Raw genomic sequence first — 25786 nt, forward strand, 5'->3', positions numbered from 1 at the left:
TGAGACTGCAGTAGAGGTGAAGTCTCTTGTTTTATACAGTCATTACACATAAAAACCAAGAGTGAATAGAACATTCATTTCAAAACTGACTTACTTTTCTAAATAGTATGGTTATTTAATGACAGCCTAGGAATCATTGTGAAGTTATGTTCCAATTTCATTTCGAATACACCCCTATACAGCTACCAGTCTGTATTTTGCATACACTTCTTCATTCCTCTGAATTATGTATTTATTTTAGACTGAGAAAAAAGGGGTTCTTTTAATTGTGCTTTACCAGCTTTCATACCTACTCTTAATGTCTCAAATCCATATACTAGCAACACCAGATTTTATATTAAATAAAGTATTACAAATGTCAATCAATAGCCTCAATGTGAACATTATGTTGTTTTGTCACATTGTGGATGTAATTCTTTCATATTGAATAAACTGTATAAGAAAACTTGAATAGCTCGTAGTAGGAAGATTGAAAAGTGTGGGGTTTTTATTACAAAGTCTGACACAAAACTCAATAAGCAGAATGAATCTTCCTACTGTTTTCTATGAAGTCTAGATGAAGCTTTATGATGATAGTCTGTTTTGAAGCCATGATTGTTTATTCTTTATGATGAATGAGAGACATACTAATGAATCACTCTCTTGAATGCTAGTGCTGTATTTAAATAGAGGGCAATTATTGCCACCTTAAACAACCGATTCTTTCTCCCTCTGTCACTCAAATAAGTAGATTTGCTTTATTCTACCAGCCACAGGAAACAGAGAGTAAAAACATTTTTTCTAGGTTTTTTTCCCCTACTTCATGTGCCCTTAAACATTTTTGCTCAATCTATGATAAGCATCTTGTACCTCAGACTGCATTTTCTACACAGAAGATGAAGAAATGCACATTCCTGTTGGAAAAAAAGAAAAACAAAACAAAAAAAAACCAACAGGGTTTCTTATGATCAGGAATGGTTCCTTCCCATCAAGCACTGTAATCTCGAGGGCATCATCTAGCAACATCCGTAGTCTGTTTCTGAAAACCGTTTTGATACACTGACAACACTGCATGGTGTCCATCCCTTACTACTCATAAATAAGCTGCAGAAGAAGAGCACTCGATTGCCTGGGAAACCAGGGGCTGGCACAGCGTGCTCACCACACAGTCCCTCTCTTCACCTGTGAAACAGAGGTGCACAAACACCTGTGCTGTCCCTCGTGCTGCCCTGCACCGCAGGCACACAGGAGGGAGGTGTGAGTCTCCTCTGTGGTGGCTGGTGACTGCAGGGGCAGCCAGCCTGCCAAAAACCAGCCCAGTGCACAGGCAGCTCTGGGGTGCCTTTGCTGACAGCTGCCTTCAGCTCCTGCAATCAGGAGCTCCTTTTCTGGGAGGGGAAGGAGCAGTGGGAATGCTTCACACCTAGAGAGTGCCAAATGTGGCTGTGCCAGCACAGAAGGGATGCAGATGCGGTGGCTGCAGACCCTGAAAGGACCAGGCTGTGGGACAGTGTGTGGGGCAGATCCAGGTGTGAGGTCTGCAGTAAGGATCTGGGCAGGGGGAGCTCATCTGAGTGGCTTGCAAGGGGGTTCTTTGGGTGAGTGTGTGAGGGAACAGAGGGTGGAGAGATTTAGCGTGGAGGAAATTAGTTGTAGGTAAAAAGAAAATGAAAAAGGATCCACAGGGTAGGCAGTCAAATATAAATCAGTGGGTGTGACAGCACAGCTGGGCACATCCTCTCCATGGCCCTGCTGAGTACCAGCTGCAAGGAAGGCCATCTGGAGCACTGATTTATGCTTGATTCACCAATATCAATGACAAAAACAACAGGCTGCCTCTGAGCTCTGGGTGACACTTTGATAATGAAATCCAGTGGTCCTCTTGCAGTCAAAGGTGCTTTTACATGAATCTTTAAGAAAGTTGCAGTTGAAGTTGAAGTTGCACTGCTGTCAGTTAAATTTCTATCACATTTCTCATCTGAATGAGGGTAATTTCCTTTTTAATGCCACCATGTCTCTTTGAGAGACTGGTGTGCTTGCACATTAAAGAGAGGGCACTGCATCAAGATCTAGACTGAATCCTGTCATAACAACCAAACCTAATTAATATCTGCACAGTTTTGGAAGGTCTTACAGCTACCTTTTCTAGAGATCTTGCCTTAGGAAAACACCATACAGCAGGGTCTGCTCAGAAGGCAAGCAACATTTATAAGCTTCTTGTGAGGGCGATTTAGCTACATCCAAAGAATTTATAGAAAAGCTATTGGAAGCAGAGATAGTTTAGCTGTTTGGTGTCAGAAATTTAACAATGCCTCATGGGATCCCTTCCAACTTGTCCCTAAGTGAAACTAGCAACCCAATTTTGCTCTCGTTGAAGTCAGTGAGGAAAGGTACATTGCCTAAATTTGTTAGCATGCAAGGGGCAGGTCTCAGGATAGTCTCTCAGATAGTCTGTCCTTTCCGTTTGCTGTCTTCTGACATCTTCCCTCAGAGTCTCCTGGCAACAGTGGCACTTCTGACAAACAAAAGCCACACAGACACTGCTGTATCCCATCAGAATGACAATGACTTCCCATTCCAATACTTACTCAAACAGTTGTTTAAATATGTGAGACACTATACTTGAGATGAAAAAAATATGTTGCTGAGAAATATATTAGAGGATTTTGGAACATGCAGCAAAGCAACATTTGCACATGTAGAATGGACTAAACAAGCACAATTTTTCAAATGCCTTGTTGGTGACCTCAATTCAGAGCTTTTTCAAGTAGATACCTTTGACTGATCAAGTGTCTTCTACAAAGCACAAACCCCAATTTGCAGAATTAAATTTTTATGAGGTGAAGAAGTTACAACTCTTCAAAAAATTATATTTAAAGTAAAACACTCCTCTTGCCTGGTGCATTAGCACCTACAGCAACAAAGACATTTGCATTTTCTTCACAAGGCTTAAATGTTCTTTTAAGAGTATTCATAGGTAGCCCAATATAAATACATGTTAAAACAGGGAAGTGCCCCATACTATGGCTCTGTAAGAGGTATGAAGGAATAATCTAGAACTCATGTAATTGATTTTTCAATTAAAGTTTTTTTTCATTCTAAACCACTGACAGTAATAAAAAGAGGAAAGTTTAATTTCATACAGATATATTCAGCTATATCTCTAAAGCAGGGCAGAATGGCATTGAAGGACTATTGAAGTTCCTGTTAACACACTCTTGATTGATCTGACAATTACAGATCACCAGCAGAAAGGCCGAATCTAAAATGTGTAGCACCAGCATTGCACTGCCTACAGTGGCATCACTTTCCTACTTACTTCCTACAATTTTCCCTCAAGTTTCTCTGCCCTACCAATAAAAACAGGAGAACTCTAGGCCTGATGGCAGTTCAGTGTGCTGGTTGCAGGGATTCTCCCTGTGTTACTGTGTTTTGCACCAGACCCAGGCTTCCAACAAGGCAGATGGCTCAGCTGAAATGCACTGTGCTGGACAGATGCTGCCAGGATGCATTGGCAGCTTTTTGGGAGACTCCCAGAAAAGGGCTCATTTGCCACCTTAACCTCCAGGTTAGAGGGCAAGCATGAAGAAAGAGGTCCTTACACCTGTGGATGCACTTCAGGCCTCCACAAAGGGTCTGTCTTAAAGGGTGATGCTGGATATCAGCTGCTCATTCCTCTTCCCACAGGACAGCAATGACTGACATAATTTTGTAAGTGAGAAAGAGAATTAGATGGCAACACTGAAAAAAATTTTTTCTAACTGCAATGTGCACAGCTTATTCACTAACACAGCAAATCCTTTGTGGATTCTGTGCCAGCTTCTTCAATTCAAGTCTACTGTACATTCACTTGATTTAAAAAGATTGGTTTTGGTCTTACTTTAAAGTTGTGGTACTTATGCATGACTTGAGTATGAATGAGGTGAATGAATTCATTACTGAGAAGCCAGATTAAGTTCTGCAGCTGTTCAGCCTGGGGACCTTGTTCAAAGCATGGCCAGAGTGACTGAAAAATCCTTTACTGAATGAGGCAGTTTTAGGCTCAAGTGTAACATAGCAAGTAGCATTAGAAATCCTAGATTGGAAAAGAAATTAAAATTACTTGCTTACACACATTATCTGCAGAATAAATATTTTTTTTAGAGGGCTACTCTGCAGGTAAGTAGTGTATGAGTTGTCCTCACAGCTGCCTGATCTTGAGGGTGTTAATTTGTGTCTTGAGTGCAGCTGTGATGTTCACAGCTAGTATTCACAACCAAGATGTCAAAGAAGCTTTACAAATTGTGGATCAAATACAGGATGTTTGCTGTGGCAGAGAACAAAGTGAGAGGGAAAATAATATCTCCTTTCTTCGTGTTTGACTTTTTACCTAGTGTTCTCTCACAGATGAGCTTTCAGGTATGCTCAGAAGTTCTGGGAGAATGTTTCTATTCTGTAATAGTTAAAATGAATACTACATAATACTGTGGATGTAACCTAATTTACATCTTACCTTGTTTGAGCATGTTTCTGACTGCCTGTTTATGGCAGTGTTTTATTAGTTCTAAGGATATGTCCATACAGTCATTTCATGTTTATCCTTCCAGCTTTCAGAGTTCATTGAACTGTCACGTTATACTTGCAAACTGTAATAGCAGAAATTACTGTAGAATACAGATTATAAAATATGGCCTCCTTGGTAGTTTTGTATTAGTGTAATGGATTTCTGTTTTAAATGCAGCTGACATACGACATAAAAAGTATAGATATGACTGTTGTCAAAAGGGCTTAACAAAGGAAAATATTGATAGCGTGACGGATCAAGAAATTAAATTGTGTGACCAGAAGCTCACAGGACTAAAGCCCTGTCATAAGTCTGAAAGTAATTGTCTACACAGCATAAATTCTTTTGTATAAATTAAGGGAAAGTTGAAAGTCCATTTAAATGATATCTGAGTTGTGGGGAGAAGAAGTAACAAAGAAAAAAAAAATAGAGAAAGGAGACTGAAACAGATGAAAGATGTAGAGCAATGAGGCAGTACCTCTGTAACAGAAACCACAGCAGAAAAGCACTATACAGCTCTTGTTGATACAAATTTAGTGTTAGCAATGAGGAATACTTTGGATTTGTTAGTTATTTTTTAAAAAGTAAGACAGAATCAAAGACTGCTTTCCTTGAAGAGTGACTATTTATGCTTGGAGGCATTTCTCACCTGTCCATCAGAATATATCCTTGTAGCATGGCTGATCTGAAGCTGTAAAATGTCTTTAAAATTTTATCTAATTTATTAAATACCTAAGTTTTCTCATATGTCTTACATTCTGCTTTGCATTTTTATGTTGGGTAACTGAATATAATAGTACATGGCAGTGGTGGTTCTCTTGATCTTTGTGTGATTTTAGTACAATGCATTCAAATCAATTTCATTGAAACTTTAACTGAAACAAGCAGTCACAGAATGAACCAAAGGTGGCAAGTATGGCAGTAAGACTTTCAGGGTTTTGATGGTTACTGCTTCTGTGCTTCCAGACAGCAAAATAAAATAAGGTATTTTCCTCTGATTTCCAGTCAACTGCAAGAACTTTTGACTCTACTTGGCCTACCAGTGGTAATAATAGTAATAACAATAATAATCACCAACAAACCAAAACAGAGACTATCAACCTCACCTTTGCAGCCATCCATTCTCCACAGACTGCTTTTCTGTCTGGGGCCCTACAAGTTCCCTGCATCTCCAGTTTCTGGAATCTGTAGAAATTTCTTGTAGGTTCTCTTAGATTTTTCCTTGGACTTGGTGAAAAGTAACAGAAACCATGATGCTTCATGTAAAAACCATTAAGGTTCAACAGGCATTTTCAAGTAACTTGTATTCCTGGGGAATTATTAACTTCTGGAGTTACTGATATGTGTTTCCTTGTATATTTATTCTTCGGTAACTTGAAGAATTTTAGTTTTAACCCACAACGATTCACAATGGATCTTCAGCATGAGAGAAGAAGCAGCAGAATTATAAATGTCTATGTTAATGAATTCTATGTAACATTTTGTGCTGGGCCAACTACAGTAAATGGTAATTTTTTCTAAATTTGATTTCATACTTTCTAGACTATTTCTGTAGTCTAAGCCATAATATGGTTAAAAGTGTTTCTCAAACCTATTAGCTGTGAATTTTGAACTGCTTCTATAATTTAACTTCACACACAGACTATAGTAACAAGTCTGCAATGGGGTGCCAGATGCATGCAGCCTAGTGTTTAAGGAACGACCACATCAAGAGCTAGAGATGTACTCTGGACCTTTTCACCCAAGGAATATGAGTTTGTATATATGCTCACATAATTTCTAGTTGAACTGCAAAAGATAACATTTCCAAGGGAAATCATACAAGTAAAGATTATAAAATCATAGCTTCCTTTTTTTTATGCCTATTTTAGAGCCAAGAAAAGCTCTTTTTGTCTGCTTCTCCATTCACAGAAGTAATTAAGAGTGTGCTTAAACCCTAAAAATGTGTATTTGCAGTGACAGGCAGAGAAGCAAACAGCAGTGCTCCTAATTTTACATGACTCCAAATACTTACCCAGATCAGAGTTGCAGAGTCACGTTGCTGATCGTTCTGTCATTCTAGCCTGAGGTATACACATATCTCCAATGGTGGATGTGAAGAAATGTAAATTGATTCATGTTTCTGGCATGCTCATTTCTTGTCCCTCAAGGACTAATCTTGGGTTTGCACTAAAATCTGAAGAAAAGTCATGTGGCTAGTCTTTGTTTTTAAAATGAACAGTAATGCATACATTTTCTGGTTTAAGATTTTGCCTTTTTTTTTTTCTTTCTTTTTTTTTTTTTTTAATCAAGAGTGTTCTGAAATACACTTGCTTAGTATTTCTCATAATCCTGTCACTCCTACCCCATCCCCACCAAGTGATTAGTCCTATGCAATTCTTGATGGGTTAGCAATAAGTTCAAGAGAGTTTTGAATTTTGTGGGCAGTGTCACAGCAAAAAAACCTCTTGTATTTTATCTTAGGTTTTGGACTCTATTTGATCCCCCTTTTTCGTAAAACTATCTTGCTTCAGAAGCACACAACAGCATATTATGCTGAGATCACAAGTAAAAATATTGACCCTAGGTTTGCTTCTAACATTTCTGAAGGGTCCACTAAAACACATCCTCAAGTGACAATTTTTGGTTTTGTTAGCCTCCCCACAAGCAAACCGGCATCCCTTTATTCTTGTACAAATTCCCATATTTTTCTCTTGAAACATTAACTTCCCACATGTCATTGTGTCAAATTCCACTGCATTCCAAAGATAAGAAATGTGAAGCATTTTCTTTGTCCAGAATATTGTTTTTTTCTGTGTAAAATGTTTAGTAAGATAACCTGCCATTCTCATGCATGTTTAGTCCATTTTCAACATTATTTTTTCCAGTAAAGACTAATTTGAGCCCTATCTATTACAGACTCTTAACTCTTGCTCAAATGAGATGTTTTCCCAACTCATTTCTCCTTGTAATGTTTCTTTTTTAACCTGTGTTAATATTATGTTGAGCTGTGTTCTGGTTTCCAGATTGATGGTACCTTTCTCTGGATGACAGATCCATTTTACATTTTCACTGCCTCTTATGTGGTGTCATTTTCCTTCAGAATTCTGGAATAAAAAAATCCTTTTCCCTAGTGGAAAACAACTAATTTATTTGTGCTTTTGTTTATGCATTAAAACTTATGATGTGCCTTAAACTCAGGCAAAACACTGATTTTTGGAGTCATACCTACTGTACTCCCTTATGTTTTTCTTGAAATTTCCTATGAATAGAATTTGAACCTTTTTTCTAATAGTAGCAAATTCAGAAATAATATTATCCTTTTTGTCTGACTTCCGTTTTTTCTAGCATCAGTCTCAGGCAGCCACACTATACATGCTGCTCTGAAGTGACTGCAAATATTCAAAGCTGATAAACTTTATAGCTGTCCTTGCATTCTCTTCTCTCTCTCTGTCCTGTTTTTCTTCTTTTTCTTTATAGGAGTGGAGTGAATGGGGTAATCTGTGTTTTAATTTGACAGGTTTAGCTTAGCTTGGCTATCTGAGTAGTCTCCTTCCTTTAGGTGAACAAAATTTTCAGTATTTTTTGATATAATTAAAAATAAAAACCAGAACCTTAGTGGCATTTTTCTCCTTTGTGGTAGTAATTCCCTACGAAAATAAATCTCAATGAAAATATACTTACTGATACAGTTGAATGTTGTTATACCAGTTTGGGGAAGAAACTGCACCTAACAGGGAGAAGTGGATGGACATGCATTCCATTTCCCCAGATGATCGCAAGCACATCCAGGAACTGCTGCTCCCCTTTGCCAAGAGTGATGTTGCTATCATGAGAATTAGCTTTGGGAATTGCTGCTACAGCAAGCATCAGTATGAGTTACTCAGCACTCTGGAAGCTGTGCTTTTAGGGAAGTATGAATTTAAGGTAGATGAATATGGAAAAGCCACAAGCTGTTCAGTGCTTTTGCTGCAGATAAGTGCTGCCCACCTTCCCAGACAGACGGGCAGATTAGTCACCGGTTTGCAACAAAGGAATGCTATTTCACAGTATTTAATTCCACGCACAAAAAACAGCCTGGCTCAAGACAGCCACACTTCTAGTTCCTGTTGTCTCTGTGCATCACTCAGATGTAACTTCCCTGATCCTGAGCATCAGGAACTTCTTTATAACTGCTATTATGATGGAGTTGTATTGTATAATGAGTTGTAGAATGTAAGTAATGCCTCTAGAAAACAAAGACAAATGGTTGACAGTCCCTTGTTTGAAAGATGGGATTTCCTGATTGGCCAGAAACTTGCAAAAATTATTAATATTTCATAGCCTAAATGAAAGAATTTACTGAATAGGATTCTACCAGGGAATGTCCTGGGTGATGTACTAGTTAGTATTTTCATTTTGATATAGATGATGCAAGTGAAAGCATAGCTATTACATTTATGAGCTGTGCCAAGTGAGGAGGGGCAGCAAGAACCTTAAAGAATTCAAAATAATCTCATCACAATGAAGTCATGTCCCTCCTCAGTTTCAAAAGCCACATGATACATGAACACTCTTTAACCATCTAATAAAATGGGCACTTATGTTACAGTGACTATCTTGTCTGTAGGTTTTTAATGAAAATTTCCCATGTATAAAGTTCAAGCCATGGAGGCTTTTAAGGGACTGTTTTTAATGCAGGGGAACTCAACCTCACCATATCAAGACTTTTACAAATATCTCCTTTTAGGAAAAGAAGCACTAATTTAAAAGTTCTTTAGCCTTTAGTTACACAATGGGACTTGTAGTATGGTTTAAGTCGGATCTGTCTTGTGGCTCTGTGAGATGTTTTATGGAAAATTCCAAAGAGAGACATGTTGACTGGGTTATATCTATTGGAATATTTCAGCACTCTGCTCTCCCCAGATGAAAATTAAAGTGGTAATAGGATAAAACACCTCCAAGTCCCTAAAGATAATTGAAATCTGACCTCTTCTCAGTGAATGCTGCAGGATCTAGTTGTGGTTTAATGGTATAAAAGAGTGTGCTTTCTCACAAATAAAGAATAAATTTTTACCACAAACTCAGATTTCCTGGTTAATTTTTTCAGTCTTGAATAAGAAAACTCTCAACATTTAAATCCACCAGAATGACAGAGTGTCAGGATGTGTCAGGCTTGCCTGCAAATGGTGATTTCTTTTGCTATTTTGATATACATAAAAAAGTGCTTTGTTAATTACTTCATACCCTTCTGGCTATTAGAAAGTCAATTTTAAATGCTTCTAGAGTCAGAATGTTGCAGCTGTGAGAAATTTGCTTTATTGTACCCACAAGAACCCTGTCTAAGAGCAATGGTTCTGGCATTCTGCTCTGGCTGTGTATGTTTTCTGCCAGAATAAAGTGTATTTTCAATAGATTATGGTAGTCTGTTTTCAGATCTTTGCTGGGAAACCTGTAGATCTGCTACCCTCAGATTCTTTGCACCTACCTGCATGTGATAAGGACCACCCCCTGTGTGAACACTTGAACCAGAAAGAGAAGTAGCCAGAAGGCAGGAATGGGTGGCAATGAGCTAGTGTGTGTGTGGGGGTGACAGAGGGATTGCAGCACCAGGCTGGGCTACCTAAACACCAGTGGAGTTGAGCTATTGGCTTATCTGGTAAAGAAAGTTAACCAGACTTTTACTGTACAAATACCTCATGAAAATAAATAAATCCACTCGCTCTGAAATTTAGGTATTTAGTGCTGATTGCTCTAAAGGAGCCCAAAGGGAAATTAAAAATTCTGTTTTCAGAGCAGCGCTTGGATAATGTTATAACTAAATGAAAACAATGAGGGGAAAAAAATTAAACAGCTGCTTTTGAAATAAGCACCATCCATTCTGTGCAGTGAATAAATCAGGGATTCCTGTGAAAAAGATGTACTTAAACTCTTTCTTACTTTATATTCTTTGTAGCACTGCATTAACACCGTGCAGAAACTTGTAATCTAAAATGCTTTCCTCTTTCACTTCTTTCATTCTTAGCACAGCTCTGAAGTATCAAGTCCCTATGTGATGGGCAAATGAGAAGCCATGGGTGCTGCCCTCACAGCCACTCTGTCTCCAGCCTGGCCCTGCTCACAACACTGAACACTGTGTCAAAAAAGGATAAATTCGGAGAGGAAAGAAAGAGTTGCCAACAGTATTCAAGGAAAATGAAAATGACGTGATGCTAAAAAAATACTCAGGAAGGTAAAAAACCAACACATTTCACGTTTTGAACCAATGAAGATTTCTGGATTTCATGCTGCAGAATACAGCTGGTTTTTTTTTAAATTCCAGCCACCAACTAAGAACCACCCAGATGCCCACTCACACCTGCCACCAGAGGGATGAGGGAGAAAATTAGGGGGAAAATGGCAAATGTCATGAGTTGAGATGCAGAGTTTAACAAGTAAAATAAAAGCCACACATGCAAGCAAAGCAAAGCAAAGCAAAGGACTTCTTTCACCCTTCCCATGGGCAGACAGGTGCTCAGCCATCCTGAGGAAATCTGGGCTCCATCACACCTACCTGGCACTAGAGAAGATTGTTGTCACCACTCTGTATATCTTCCCCTTCCTTCTTCCTCAGCTTTAAATACTCATGCCATATGGTATTAGGTATCCCTTTAGCCCATTAGGGTTAACTTTCCTGTCTAAACCCTGTAAAACTCTCTAGTGTTCCATTCTAAATTCTTGTGCATCATCAGCCTGCGCGCTGTAGGGATGGGGTGGGAGGCAGGAAAGGCCTTGCCTTCAGTGCAAGACCTGTGCAACAATAATTTAATTAAAACATCCCTGATTTATCAACACTTTTTCCAGCACAAATCCAAAACACAGCCCCATGCTAGCAACTGTGAGGAAAATTAACTCTATTCCAGCCTAAACCAGCAAGATATTTTATTGCATCTCAGTAATAATATAAAATGAGATTAATGTTACAGTACTGTTATCATTTAATAGATCAACTGCACAAATGTCATTGCTTATACACATTTACTGAAACAAATACACCTTGAAATGAACAGAATTAATCAACAGGTCACCCCTACCTCTGCCTTTCAGTGGAAGTTAAATCAGCTCCTTACATGCAGCTGCAAGAACAGAGTACCAAGCAGGCAGTTTAGTATGCAAACAGCTGCTGTTCTGCTTCTGCCTAAGTGAGAAAACATGACGATTTCAACAAGCTGTTAGTAACTCTGTGTATGTGCTGTGTAATGTATTATGCAAATTCACTCCTTTAAACATTAATTTGAGGTCAGTATGGAAAAATGCCAATATTCTTATGGTTAGATGAGAAACTGCACTTTGATAAGGTTAGCTGCTAATTTTGTCAATTTATTATTGCAACCCATACTAAACCATTTGATCTTGTCATTGCAAATACCAATTTTCTTATACTTTAATGTCTTCAGTCTTTATTAAAATTTGTACCAGCCTGCTCATTCAATAATAGAACAAACAAAAGCCTGCACTCAAGTTAACGATGCTGTTTTCTTCCCTGTGTAACTGCTACAAATAGTGGCCAGCTGGGCTTGTTGTGGGGCTGAATGCCCAAAGTTTTCAGGAATGACAGAGCAAAACAATGCTGCATAGGCTGAGGCCAGGCAGTGTTACAAAGACTTGGACTTGAACAGCACACTACACATACATATTTGGAAAAGAGGAAGCCTGATTATCTGCTGAGATCTGACTGTGGCTAAACCAGTAGCTCAGGTGAGGTGCTTGTCCAGAGCAGATATAAGCTTGTGGTTTGGTTGGTCACAGTGGAGTGATGAAAGGTTGAAGTCAGAGGGTGCACAGATCACAGGGCATTTCAGTTGGCTTTCACAATTATGTAGCACAACGTGAAATTATTTTGCCTGGAGGGCCTGCTTAGCTTGCGATCAAGTTAACTGGTGAAGAAATACACTGTCAGTGTGCTAGAAGACTAAAACCAGCATGATAAAGAAATGTGCATTTTTCAAAATATTTTTGGTAGCTGCAGTCAGTGGCTTTGCTAGACTGTGCAATACTGTCACTTGACTGATATAATTTTTGCTATTTGCAGTATGGTTGGGTTTTTTTGCTATACTGCCTTTTGGAGAACAATTAAGACATGAATCTAATGCATCAATCTCATCTTTGTTAAGGAATCATTTTCTGGTTTGTGGGGAGGCAGACTAGAGGATCCTGTAGGAACACCATAGGAAAATATAGAAACACTACAGGAATATGAAGCAATTTTCCATTTTTAGCAGGGATATGTAATGAATGAAAGAAGCAAATATCTGTATTCTTAGGCTGTCTTTATCCTGCTGTGCAAAGATTTGAAGGCTCGGGGAGTGATGGTGACTTAATGGCTGTTGGGAAGAAAAAGAGATAAAGTTTCATCTTGTAGAAATCTTTTGCCAGCAAGCTTCTGCATGTGATGTGGCCAGTCATAAACACTGGTCAATTACTACTGAAAAAAACAGTATGTGTGCAGTCTGCTTCTCCACAGAATGACAGAATTATTAAAGCACAAGGTGCCGCTATCCAAAAGATAAGAGCCTGACTGAGACTTGTGCAATCAGAAGAGTTAATTTTTACTGAAAATCCTCCTCAGAGGTCCTGACTCCAGTCTGTGTGCAGTTTATGGTAGAATAAATGCTGAACACTTCCAGATGTGAATGCTCAGAAGCTGTGTTTACTTTTAAAAACAAAGACTGCCTTTACAAACTGTGCATGAACTTAAGTTGCTCCCCCTTTATCCTTTATCCACATGTGTCTTCACAAGGCAATCAACTAATAACCCTTTTAGTCTATTCTCCAAACCCATATTTTTTTCCCTTGCCCCCCCACATCTCCCACCAGTCTTTCTTGCTGACCACTCTGCTGACATTTTTCATTGTATTTCTGCTCAGTTCTTTCCACCACCATGGTTTTCTGGCATGTCTTTCCTGCTTCTGTCCTCTCCACCTCATTCCGAGCAAACGTGTATCTGAATTTTTTCAGACTGTTTGACTGAAAGGCAGATAATCAGTATAAGATTTTTCCATTTCAGTGGTTAAACTTGTCCAAACTAAAGCAATTATAAATGGATTTTGTTGGCTATGTCCTATAAATCCAGCAGTACTTGCATAAAAAGGTGAAAATTTCAATGCAGTTTCTGGGTACAGTGTTATTGTACTGGCATGACAAAATAAAAATACTGAAATTCAGTAGCAGTTATAACCAATTATTAATCAGGAGGGTCTCAGAGATTCTGAATTATGAACAGAAGCATTCTCCTAAATTATCCAAAAGTATACAGTGTCCTAACAAGGTTTGCTGGAGATTTTAGTGATGTGAAGCACAAAGACCCTGATCCTTCTGTGTTCAAGCCCATTTTCAGGCTTTGCACAGCATCTCTTATTAAGTTTGTTTAGATTTGCTTAGTGTATCACTTAAAATAGGATAGTTATAATTTTAACCTTTGGTTTGCTGTATCTCTTTACTAGATCTCGTGGTTTCACTTCAACCAGGCAGAAACACCACATCTCAATATTTGCCACGCAGTGTCTGCCCCTCTGCTGTGGTTCTTTTCAAAGAAAGTTGACTGTATTTGACTGCACTTGACTGCATTTGGATATTTGATGCTCCTGAAGTTTGGAAAGCTCAACATTTGTTTTCATCCTGAAATGGGGTTACATGTTTGGTGTATCAGAAGTTTACTTTATAAACTTCTATCAACAAGTAATCTTGAAATACAAATTTTCTATGAGAAGCTGTGAGGGAAAAATAAACATGAGAGTAGATAACTCTGTGCCTATTCTATTTGGTTTTGCATTTTGTTTTGAGAACTGATTAGAGATAAAAGCCATCCGTGCAGCTATTTACTAAAAAACTCCAACAACTTGTAAATAAAGTCACTTGTCTAGATTTTAGAGTTGTAGTCATCATGTAAGAAACTTCAGAAAAATATGAAAAGGACAGTACTGAGACACTAGTCTTTCTAAAAAATTTGTTTTGGTTAACCTTCCAAAAAGTTAAACTTCTTTCCTCCGAAAATGGTTTAATAAAAAGTAAATACAACAGAATAAATAGAGTTCTTTGAAATATTTCTCTCCATTCTTAATATACAAAAATATTTTCATGGTTTTCTTAGATGCTTGAGAGTAATATGGACATAATTTCCCTATGTTAATTTAACTTTTCAATATACTTGTATGCCTCCTGAATTATTTATGTTAATGTTTATTTACTTCTGTAGAGGCAAAATTATACATGTATACAAATTTATTATTTGAGATGTAGACTGTACTTTCTCAGATAATGATTCCCAGTTTGAAGAGAATAGGATTCTAGTTTTCAATTTTGCATGTGGAATGTGTTACATCCTGTAAAACTGATGATCAATGTTTGATGAATACTGATTTTCAGTTAAGTAATTTTGTATGTGAGAGAAATTTTTTATTTATGTTTCTTTAGTTGCTTGGTTAGTTAGCTGGGGTTATTTTAGTTTTCTTTCCTGAATTTTTCCAAAGCGCCACAGTTTCACTAGCACAAATATTAAAAATGAACTTGAATACTACAATAAAACTAATTTCAGTCTGCAAAAGTAGCACCTGTATGTTGAGCAAAATATTCAGGTGCATAACCAGAAGTTTACAGAGGTAATGATTGCTGATATAAGAGGTAATGATTATTGGTACAAGTTGTACCATTAGAAAAGAGACACTACAATGCCTGCAATAGCCATGAGCAAAACAATACAAAATTAAGTGCTTTAAAAAATGTGCTAATCAGAAGCTATTAACTCAACACACTCATCAATAACTTTGGACAATGGATGTCTGAGAATCTTGCCATTTGTTAGGGGCCAATTTGCAAAGAAAGAGGAAAAAAAAAAAAAAAAAGCATGAGTCAAATGAGGAGTGGCTGAGGGAACTAGGGATGTGTAGCCTGGAGAAAAAGAGGGACCTTCTTTCTGTCCTCCATCCTGGAGAGTAGTGGGGTAAGGGTCAGGCTCTTCTCCCATGCAAGCAGCAACAGGACAAGAGGAAACAGCCTCAAGTTGCACCAGGGGAGGTTTAGATTGGATATTAGAGAAAATCTTTCACTGTGTTACCAGCATGGGAAGAGGTTGCCCATGGAAGTTATGGAGTCAAAATCCTGAAAGAGCTGAAAAATCATGAAGATATGGTGCTCAGGGACAAGGTTTAGTGATGGATGTGATGTGGCAGTGCTGGATTAATTTTCAGATTTGAAGATCTTGGAGGTCTCTTCTAAACTAAATGATTCTATGATTTTGTGGTCATACGGTATATAAATACTAATTGTTAGGGTTAACTAGAACCTTTTCTTAGTATTTTTCTCATGATCTACCTTTCTAACATCAGAAAATTCTCCAGGAATGGCTTGAAATATTTTAATTTTAACATCTCAGCAGAAATAATACTACTACAAACTTCAGCTTGGTCCTCGTAATCACATATCAGTGACTTTTTTAACCTGTAAGATTGAATACCATTTCTATCACACTTACATGGGATTTAAACAGAAATATATGCTGCCAGTTCAACAGAGGATGTGAAATTTACAACTTAAGGAAATATTCTTAAATTGTAACGGTAGCAGTCTGGAAAAACATGGAATTACATTATCAATGTGGTTTGAGCAGTTATAAAGTTCCATGCTTTTACTTCCAAAATTATGTGTATGAATAATTGGAAGAGAGATGACAAAATTATTTACATGAAGCCTTCTTTATTTCTCAGTGTCACACACACCACATCAGTGTTAGAGGAGACAGAGCTGACTAAATATTTCCCAGCAACTTCATAATCCAGTTTATTGTAAATCCCATTTAAAATAATGGCGTGTTCTTCCTGAAATTTGTCTCTTCCACTACATCTCCACATATATCAATATTCCCTCCTGTTTTTTCCATGCAGTCCTACAGCTGAAATTTCTCTAAAAAAATTCTGTATTTTTTTTATCACATCAATTCTCTGTCACTTGAATTATCATTCTGGAATGTTCACTTTCTTTTCTTTGAAAGTACAATATCTTAATAGTGCTGCAGGAAGTAATTGACAACCACTCTGTTGTTTCTGACATTTTGGGGAATGGAACAATATAATAACTAGTTTCTGAGGGGAACACCTTTTTAAGATTTGAAGGAAGTATTGTAGAAAAAAAATCTAGTAAATAAAATACAATGACCCTGTGCTATCTAATCAAAAAGCACTAATAATAAAGGTGCTGAGCAAACTACTTCACACTGACTTTTCTTGAAGAGTAACATAGAAAAAAGTGATTGTTTTTTTTTTTTCCTCAGATGATAGTACATTTTTAACTTTGTTGTTGTTGTTGTTCTGATTTGGACAAAAAGAAACATTTAATTTTGAAACAAAGGGTTTTTTTTGTAAAACACATTAGAGTGAGCAAGTTTAATTTTATATGGTAAGTCACAATGTAAAGTAAAATATAATATATATAAAATTCCAAAGCAAAGAAGACATTCTCCCGAAACTGGGATATTTTGACCTTTTCAGATTCTTTCAATTAACTGAAAAATCATATTACCTTAAATATATAAATATCAAAAATTCTCCAGTTAGAAAAGAAATTATATATTTTAAATTGCCCATCTGAAAAAACACCATGAAGTGTTATAAAGGTATTACAAAGAGTGTTACAGAGTCTGATAGTATAAAATTCCTTCTGTGTGGTGAAACAACTTCATTATGTCATATTAAATTAATATTTCTAATATAAAATCTATTTTTTGAAAGAATCAAGAAGTGCATTTCTGCTAATATTTTTATTTTAGGGTAAACCTAAGAGCAATAGGACATTCCAGGTATGAGTGCAGTAATTGTTACTTAGGATTTGCTGTGTAAGGCATGGTAACCATGTTAGAATCAGTATTACACTGGACTTGAGAAAAACCTCTGTGCTTTATGTCTCCAGTGTCTTCTGTCTTCAGTGCTTGTGTCTTGTCCTTAAAAAAAAAAAAAATTATTATAACTACCTAAAAGACAACTATGTTGGGATTTTTCCTAAAGAGTTATACCAGGCTGGTCCTGAATATAATTGCTTTTGTAAATGTTAGCTGCTGTAGGAAATTGGGATTTTAATTTACTGAGAGAAATAGCTACTCAACCATGCAGTGTTTCTGACACAGACTTAATCCTGGTGTGATTTAGAAGGTGATAGCTTTGATTCAGTAGCTGGTACCCTCATTGTAATTCACTGAAAGGTGACTGATTTGATGTACAGTGGCTGCAACTAAAAAGGTAATTCTCTTTTGGGTGCTTCCCTAGGCCTGGGAGAGAATCCACATGGCTAAAAGGTGAATATCACTGAAAATGATGACTTCCCCAAAGGTGGAATGAACTCTTACGGTGTGATCTCTGCACAAAATATTTATTTGATAAATGAACCCAATTCCTACTCTGATAGGATATTTACCTTTAGTCGAATAGTAGAAGTCTTGTAGAGCTGCTTGGTGCTGGCCAACCTCAGAAAATAATTTAAACTTGAAGTGTGTCATAGAATTCTACTTTTTCAGCTCCAGCAGTAGCACAGCACTGCAGATTTCTATCACAGTATTGCTGGTGAAACACACAGTCTGGAATTTTACTGTATCTGTTGTTTCTGTAACTAGAATGAGGTTAATATGCAGAGTGACAATGCTGCAAACTCAGTCAGGTTTGTGAAAGTTGTATCCCACTTTTTATCACTTCTGGTTTGCTTTGGTTTGTGTTCTTTTTCCATACTATAAATAGATGTAAACAACTGGGATTTCTTAATGAAGTTGTGCTTTATCAATAACTGTATAAAATAACCCAGAAGTTAAGCATCTTACGTTATTATAACTTCCATTGCATACCTCATGCTTTTTTGAAAATATATGTCTTGACTATAAATTCAATATTTGTGGGCATGTCTTAAATTTCTACTAGGTTTAGAAAAATAATTGTGATATTTGCATTTATAAACACCTGATTTTGACAAAGGGACGGATTATATTGTTACAGCAAGTTACACTAGGATGTAGCATCTGGCAGAGCTGGAGTAAACCTTTAAATACGGTTATTCTGAATTTATACTAACTTAACTGAGAAGATAGCTTATATCTAATTTTTAAGAGAATGTGATAATTTTTGCATCACTGAATCTTTGTTGCTTTTACTGAAGAAATCTCTGTCAGCAGTTCACCATACATGTATCAAGAGATATTTTACTCTTCTACTACATTTAATTTCCTTTGATTTTCACAACTCTGCATGTATACCCAGTGTGGAAAACTCTTACACTGTCTTTTAAAATATGAATGTAGTGCTTCTGAAAAGATCAATATCCCCGGAGGCTGGAATGTTCTCTTTGTTCACTGAAAACACACAACCAAATGCAGGAAAGGTTCAAATTTTTGTCTGGCTTCCTTGTGCAACTAAAAAAAGGTCTGAAACTGCAATCTCTAAATAAGAGTATTTCATGTTTTTGAGATTTAGGAGTGAGTGCTGGATCGACCAAGGAAAGTGTATTTATTTGGCCTGGATATGTGGTAACTGTGTGGCTAATTCATTTCTGTTCAGGCAGCTAAGCTGCCATCTCATGGAGAGAATCTAGGAATTACCACTGAATTAAGCCACGTTTGAATAATTAAATGTTGATGCAGAACATCCAGTCTCACGACTCATTCATTTTCTATTTTCTACCTGTGGATAATCCAGGGCTTTTTAAAAACAGCATTACAAGTAAATTCTTTTCATTATTTTGTTAATTTTTGTCTGTTTAGATTAAAAGTTAAAATCCAGAGGACTTCACATTTATATGCTGCATAAACATATGGAAAAATCCCCTATGTTTTTATGTGATTTAGCTGCCTGTTCTGTTTTCAAGATTTGTTGGGTATTATAAAAAGATTTATCTAGCCAATGCAATGCAGGGATAACTTTCAAGTTGGAGAATGTTATTCCTGACTTCAAATAACAGAATTTAAGCATCCAAGAATGCAGGTTCCACAACATCTCTGAGCATTGTGTCCCTGCACTTGCCTGCTTTTTCCGTGGAAAACATTTCCTATCGTTTGTACTTGGTTATTGTGGATTTTGCCTACTGTCTGTGCTCCTCTGATGAAAATTTACCTCTGTAACAGGTAGCTGATAAAATTGATCTCAGATTATTCTTCTCTAGGCTTTCTCAGCATCTTGATAACTCAGATAGATGGAAAGTACTGATCATTTAAGGTCAAAACTACAAAATCGAGCTAAGTGAAATTTACTTAATATCTCAGTATTTAATTTTTTTGGTAATGCAGACAAATGGCTTTTCAAATTTAGCCTGAAAATTTCAGGCTTGTTTTCTGGTTTGAATATTTCTTGAACTAGTATCTAGCTACACTGTAAATGAGTATGAGGTAAAGTGACAAGACAGGAGAGAAATAGCTAAAATATTTTCACAGCTAAAGAAACTCAAAGGTTGTATTATTAAACCATTTTTAAAAATTTTCTCTTGTTTTCTGATGTAGCTGCCATTTTAAATTATCTTATTTATTGTCTTTGGTTTTAATGTGACATTTTAAAAATTAAGAAAAAAAAGGCAAAAATCAATGTTCACATTTTAAATTAAATCATGCTTGCATAATCTGTGGGAAAAAATAGTAGATCTGTGATTCTAGAGACAGCACTAATCCTGCTGGTATTTGTAGACAGCTGCTATCCATAAATGTGTGTGCAATAAATAGTCTAATTGCTTTATTCTGAGTTGCAGGATATGTATTCTCTTTCTTGGTAACAGCAAACTTCATATAGTTTCCAAGTCACTGTTTTTCTTGAAGATCAGTGCTGCATATCCTTCACAGAAGCATCTGCCTGCATTAAATATTTCTTGCTCTTTCCCTGTGACAAGTGATTTATTGTCATGTTTGACAGTGCTTGTGTTTGTGTCATGACAATGCTGCCCAGAATCTTTTTCATATAATTCAGTGGTGTTTGAGTACTTGTCATTTCAACATCCATTTCTTAACCCTTACATTGCCAGCATTGTCCAAAACAGAAGCCAAGCAACTTCTTAAAAGGATCTGAAATTTTTTAAGCCTGCATTAAGCATATTCTCAGATCATCTATATGTGTGCATTATGCTGCTGGTGACTGCTCATGACTGCTCTTTATCCATTAAGAAATAATTGATGGTGCTACTGCTGTAGAAAAGAAAACTGAATATAAAATAGTAGCTTTGCAGAGATACTTTAAAATAAATATGCATGTACAGCAGTAGCAGGATAATGTCTGATGTTTGGTATGTTTCCTTATAATATAAAAGTCGAAGTATATGCCATATAAAACAGCTTACCTTTATAAATTCCAGGGTTGACTATATCTCTCCATATTTTCACTAGCGGTTTTCCTTGTTTTGTTTTTGTTTGTATAGTTTTTAATCGCAGATAGTTCCCAGTCCCCGGGGGTTTTATTGATGTAAGTGAATCATCTATTCTTCCTTTCTTTTCTCCTAGAGACATGCATATTTTTTGTCCAGATTAGGCACAAATACAGTCACACCACAATTCCAGATAAGGAAATAGTCCTCAGAGATGAAAGAACATTCCAGCAATAAAGGTATAAACGCCTATTGTTTGAGCTAATAGAGATACCTGGTTTTGCTTATTCTAGCACTTTAACCACAGTGCTTCCCCTAAAGTATCTTCTTTCTCATCCTTTTAACTTTGCTTACGTTTTTGTTTTTGTAGTTCTTTTTGCCCCAAGTAATGTTTCTAACTTTTTTTTTTCTTTCCATTCTCTATTTTCTCCAGCATATAACATCTGTGTTTGCATGATATTTTATATGCATATTTTTTCCTTGTTTCCAATTGTATGCTCATCCTCACCATGTGTAACCAAAGGGACAGCATGAGCCCTTGTACTCCTGGCTTTTCTCACATTTCAAATATCTACCTGTCTCCTACATAAAACATCATTTCCAAGCGCTCCTTTTTTAAGTCTCCTGAAATGGAGTGAACAAAAAAACAAATTGTGTGTTTTCCTTGAGTATGCCAGGACATCCTAGAATGCTTTTATTAATAAATGTGATGCAGTTTCTTTTTTCTTTTTTCTTTTTTGGGCACTTTTAAAATGGTATTCTGTGGTATAGTACACAAATAAAAATGCTACCTACTCATTCCAAGATACCAGTTTAACCTTTAATTTACTTACTCAGTTTATTTATTTTTATGGTTGAACTGGTCTAGATTGGATGTGCATACCTCTCATCAGTGAGTACAAGGACATTATTTGTGTAGAAGAAAAGTTTGCAAGAGAGAAAAAGGTTTTCTTCTTCTCTCAAGATTGTACTTTTAGCACTAGTGAGAGTTATTCAGAATCTTGTCATACCTTCAGACCAGCTTTTTTACCTTGTACAAGTTTCCCACTTGTTAAACATGTGCAAGAAGTCAGCCTCATGCTCTCTTGTACAAGTTGTGAAGCAACATCTTACTGTTTGACTGTGAGGTGTATCTTTGTGCTCTCTTCCTGCAATCATGATGCCTGCACCACTTACAGCTTGTCCAGAATAGGATATCACATTTGCTCTTTGTTCGTCCATTTGTGGACACATAATGCTGCTTGGCCTGTTTTATTTTGGCTGACAGTGGAGAGGCAGGCCCTCATTATGGGCCTCTGTGGGTTTTAAAAGCTTATTTATTGGTGCAGGATGTGGTTGTATTCAAGCCTCACTTCTTCCTTCTAGATTGAGACACTACACTACACCATATACCTCTTAAATGTACCTTTTAGGTCAGTGTGTGAGTGAACCTTTGCTGGATTGTGCCAGAGAATGCAAAGCTCAGTCACTGTTATAGGTGAGGGTCTGTACTTCTCACCTTGAGAAAAATAACTAAAATACTGCATTTAAGTTTGTGCTCAAAAAGCCAAGGGAAGCTATGTATTTTTATTTATTATCCCTGTACTTCCTTGATCAGTTTATGATAATTTTACTTTGAATATTTTTTTTTTAGCATTAAGACAACATTTTTTTTTGTTTTAATGCTGGCATTTAGTTTTGTGTTCTAGTTTTCCATGGAGCTGAACCATGAAAGATGTTTTGTGGAAATGCAGGCATTGTTATCTGGGAGGGTAATTATTAATACATTTAATCTTTTATTTATTTTGTCAGCATAATATTAATGTACTGTGTTGGCATTCACTATTCTCCTAGTAGTGTCCTCTACAAACTTCAACTATTGATTGATCCAGTAAGGATTTTATAGATTTCTATTATGTTCCCTCAAGGTGCTCTATTTTGTCTAATAAGTCTGAACCTTCTTGACTGCTGCTTAAAAGGCAATTGTTTTATTCTTTTAGACAAAGCAAAAAATTTGAGTACTTCCCACATCTACCACATCCTCTTTGAGACAGTGAGACCAGAGCTGCAGATAATACTCATGGTGCATATCCAACATGAATTCATGTAGCAAAGCAATAATGCTCTCTACTTTATTTGCTAATCCTTTCTTGACATTTGAATTATTACCAAACTGCTTATTAGACTACTCAGGAGCAAGGTCTTGGGGCTAATTGGGCAATTGAGAACAATTACATCTTCACATGTAGAAATCTTTCCCCACACTACCCTCTGCCTGGGTGATATTCAGTCACATTCAATCTTTTTTACCCTTTTAGATAGATTCTTTGGTCATGCATCAGCTCATCTCAGTCAATCTTCATCCTTATGATACTGAATAACTGATCTGGCAGCAAAAGTTCCTGTTCCATTCCGTCCGCCTTTTTTCAGGACACCTACAAAAATGTTGAACAGCCACATATACATACATATATATATATACATATATATATATATGTATATATATATACATATACATACATATATACACACACCTGTGGAACTCCCTCCATTTCAAGAATTGACCAATTTTTTATTGCTTTGATGATGCTGATGGTAATGATTTTTTTGTTTGGCTGGTTTTTGTTTGTTTCTTTGTTTAGCAAAAACCTTCCCTTTTTTATCTTGGCTGCTTACTTTGCTAAAAAGTCAGATATTGTGATAAATGATCCACAGCAGAATGATCTTCCATGGGAATCCCCAGAGTTTCTTCTTTGAAGGCAAATATGAAGAATTCCTTTTACCTCAAATTTTACGTAGGTTTACTTGGCAAAGTGTACTAAATGAATTTAAGCTTCATCTCTGTTACCCAGGCCCCACATTTTCAGCCTCAAGATAAATACAGAAGCCCATGCAGAAAAGATTTCACATGTGTATTAATCCTGAATATTTCCTCTTTGATTTCTCTGGGATCCCAATGCTCACCATGTTGTCTATTTGCATTCCGTTTCCTCATTTATCCCTGCATGATGTTCAAGAATTTTCATTTACTAAAGCCAGTTTTTGTGTTCCTGACCCAAATATATATTAGTGTTTCCAGTGTTGAACATCACAGCACTTTTATTGGTACCTGCTTTGGGATTTCAGAAGAGAAGATTTTTTTCCATATAGCAGGATTTTGCAAATTGAGGGCAAAAATAAAAGGAAGATGTGAATAAACAGCTGGATATTCTGACTAATCACAAAATAACTGTGAACTCCCAGGAGGAGGTAGCCTTGAAAAACGCAAATATGATCCTAAGGTGATGGGAGAAGAATTCTTAGAGAACAGAAAAATGACAGAAGAGCTCATGTTGTTTAGTCTACCAATACCAGGCATGCATGTCATGACATCAAAAACTTAATCCTAGAGAAGAAATATATTTATACTAAAAGACAAAGGGAATAAGCAGATCATGGATTAATTTTGGATATTATGTAAGTTCCTCAATAATTAGTTGCTTGCATTTCTAAAGCACCCTTCCACTGTAAAGAAAGCCCCCCCATTTGTTTCAAGAAGCAGAACATAAATTAAGTATTTGTGGCACCAGGGCTGTGCATTAGATAATTCAGGATGTGTATTCCAGTCAATTCTTCGTAATGCACAGTGAAGACTTAGGTCTTCTCTGTGAGAGGCATATTCACAAAGGCTATTGCCTGTAATTTTTTCTGTTGTCAAAGGAAGAATATGAATAACTTGTTTACTCTAAGTCTTGTATAGATGACTGTATTTTTACACTCTTCATTGTCCTATTTTGTTTTGGCAACTGCTGTGAGTTGTGACTGGGAGACTTAGGTGAACACAACACCTGTGAGAGATCCTGCCAGGTGTCTGTGGTGTGAATCTCTGATAAGATCATATATTGGCACTGCTTTTATGCACATTTTTAGCTGGTTTTGGCCCAGCCTGGGCAACTATGTTTTATACTGGATTTTCTGGGCAATCAACACACACAAAAATCTCCATAACTCATTTCTACTGCAAGTCCATTCTGTGGTGCTCTTCAGGACATATTAACCCAAACTCTAAGTGGGTAAAACAAGATAAAGCCCATTTTGGTAAAACATTGCTTAGTGTATTGCCAGTAATTTCCCTTGTCCCTGGAGCATGCAATTAGTACTACACATTTATTTCAACTTTTAAAATGTAAAGTTTGATAATTGAAGTTTGACAGGGTTTTATAGATAGCGACTAATCTTATCCAATATTTTATATAGAGTGTGTATCAATCTTTGTATGATAGAGTTTATTTTTTAAAGAAGCAATTAAAATTCTTGGGTCCCTGCCCCCGACAGAATGCAAGATCACTAAGACCATTTTCTTCCAGGTTTAGTAGTCTGGATATCTGACTCTTAACTAATTTTGTGAGAGTACAGCAAAAGAGATGTCATAAAGGAACTGTCCTTGTTTTTCTGAAGCTCTTGCTTAGTATGTTATAAATATTAACTGGATCATTGTAATAAAACTGATTGTTATTTATAACATGTCTCTATTTTTTGCCATGCATAATTTAGTATTGTTTAGCAAGGATGTAATTGCTGGAATTTTGTAAATATAATTTATATTGGTCTTAAAGAATGGGAAGAAACATCTGTGCTCTTGTCTCTGGATTTCTGTCACGTCTTTGCTGCTGCCATATGGTAAAATTTAAATAATAAACATGATCACAGTATGAAATGTACAGCATAGATTCTATGTGAATCCATTTTTGAGTAGTTTGTGAAGATTTTCTTAATTGAACAGCTTCATATGACAGAAGGGAAAACAGATTTGTAAGGAACAACAACTCTTCATGCTTACCTCTCACTAGGTCTCTTGAACAAAAACAGATTTTTTTTTATGATAATCAGATAGGAAGTGTTCTTTCTTTACAACTTAATTGAAATATTTTTTTGTATCTGCAGACTTACCTGTAAAATTGCCATACTGTTATTTAGAGGTCTATACGGTTGCAAGAG

This window comes from Oenanthe melanoleuca, chromosome Z (genome assembly GCF_029582105.1).
Source record: "Oenanthe melanoleuca isolate GR-GAL-2019-014 chromosome Z, OMel1.0, whole genome shotgun sequence".
Taxonomy (NCBI): domain Eukaryota; kingdom Metazoa; phylum Chordata; class Aves; order Passeriformes; family Muscicapidae; genus Oenanthe; species Oenanthe melanoleuca.